Here is a 1,540-nt window from a genome sequence, read left to right as displayed (position 1 = left end):
AGGAACAGAAAGTGAAAGGAAAGTTCTGAGGGCTCCTTTTCTGAGAAACACAGGCATTGCCAGGAAGCAAAACTGAAAGGCACCATCGCCATTGATTTTGTGTGTTTTTGAAATCATGAGTGAGAGGAGGGCACAGGATTCCAGGCAGGAGGCTTCTCAGTGACCCCCAAGAAGAGGACACTCTAACCAGGCCCCAGGCTTCAGGCCAGGCAGAATCTGAATCTGGAATCAGAGAACACAGGCTGAGTCCTGGAAAATGACTCTCATGTCCCCCCCCCCCCCCATTAACCACAGACAGCCCAAACTCCCTGGGGGTGAAGTCTAATAAAGAGTGTATCTAGTCCTTGTCCCTGGTTCCTGGCACAGAGCTTCAGAAACCCTGGGAATTTCCTGAGTGAAAGGAGTTGACTTTATTATGCTAATGAAGTAATTCCAGGTGGGATCCTAGGTAGCAGCTTCAGGTCAGTGGCTGGCCAGAAAGACCAACCATGTTATAGAGGATGGGGGCTTCGGGTCAGCTGGACCTCTCTCGGGAGAAGGCAGGTGGAGATTGAGATCAATTAAGTAGCCAAAGATTTGACCAGTCCTGTCTATGTAATGAAACCTCAACCTCAATCAAAATCTTGGATACCAATGCTCAAGTGGTCTTCTTGGTTGATGTTTGCATTGATGTTCTGGGAGGCTGATGTGCCCTGATTCCCTAGGGAGAGGCATGGAAGCTGTGTACTCTCTCTCACATCTCACCCATCATGTATCCTTTTTAATAAAACTGTAGTAGTATATAAAAAACCTTTTCTGACTTCTGTGAATCATTCTAAAACCATTATCAAGCCTTAAGGAGTTATAGGAACCCTCAAATTCGTAGACAGTCAATTGGAGGTCCCAGTGACCTGGGAATCCCAAGTGCAGTTGGTATCTGAAGGGACAGTAGTCTTCTCAAGTACTGGAACCTTAAACCCAGCGAATCTTTGCTAACTCTGGGTGACTAGTACAGGAATTAATAGATAGATATACCTAGTTGGGTTGGAAACAATACAGAATAGACCTGTGTCATTGGCAGCCATATTCTGGCTTTTTTTTTTTCACTTATTTTTTGAATAGAAATCCACTATATACTCTACAATTCAAGAGGTATAAGATGTATACAATAATATGTCCCTCCACACACAATGGGCACTCGAGTGCCTGTACCAGAGGGACTGTGTCATCCTTAAAGGTCCATTTTTGAACCTGAACAAATATGCACATCTATTTTCTCCTTTTTACAAAAATGGCAGCATTCCTATACAATGTCCTATACCCTGGGTTTTTCTTTTGCTATTTGGTAACTGTTCTACATGAGCACACACAAAGCTCCTCCTGTTAAAAACATTTTTATTAATCTCTTTTTAAACAAACATCTGTTTTACTGAGAAGTATTTGAAGAAATAAGATCTATGTGAACTATAGTTCAAAAAAGCTGTCACTTTGGGGCACCTGGGTGGCTCAGTTGGTTAAGCATCTGCCTTTGGTCATGATCTCAGGGTCCAGGATGGAGCCC

Source organism: Vulpes vulpes, chromosome 12, assembly GCF_048418805.1.
Source record: "Vulpes vulpes isolate BD-2025 chromosome 12, VulVul3, whole genome shotgun sequence".
Taxonomy (NCBI): domain Eukaryota; kingdom Metazoa; phylum Chordata; class Mammalia; order Carnivora; family Canidae; genus Vulpes; species Vulpes vulpes.
Note: the sequence above shows the minus strand (reverse complement) of the source record.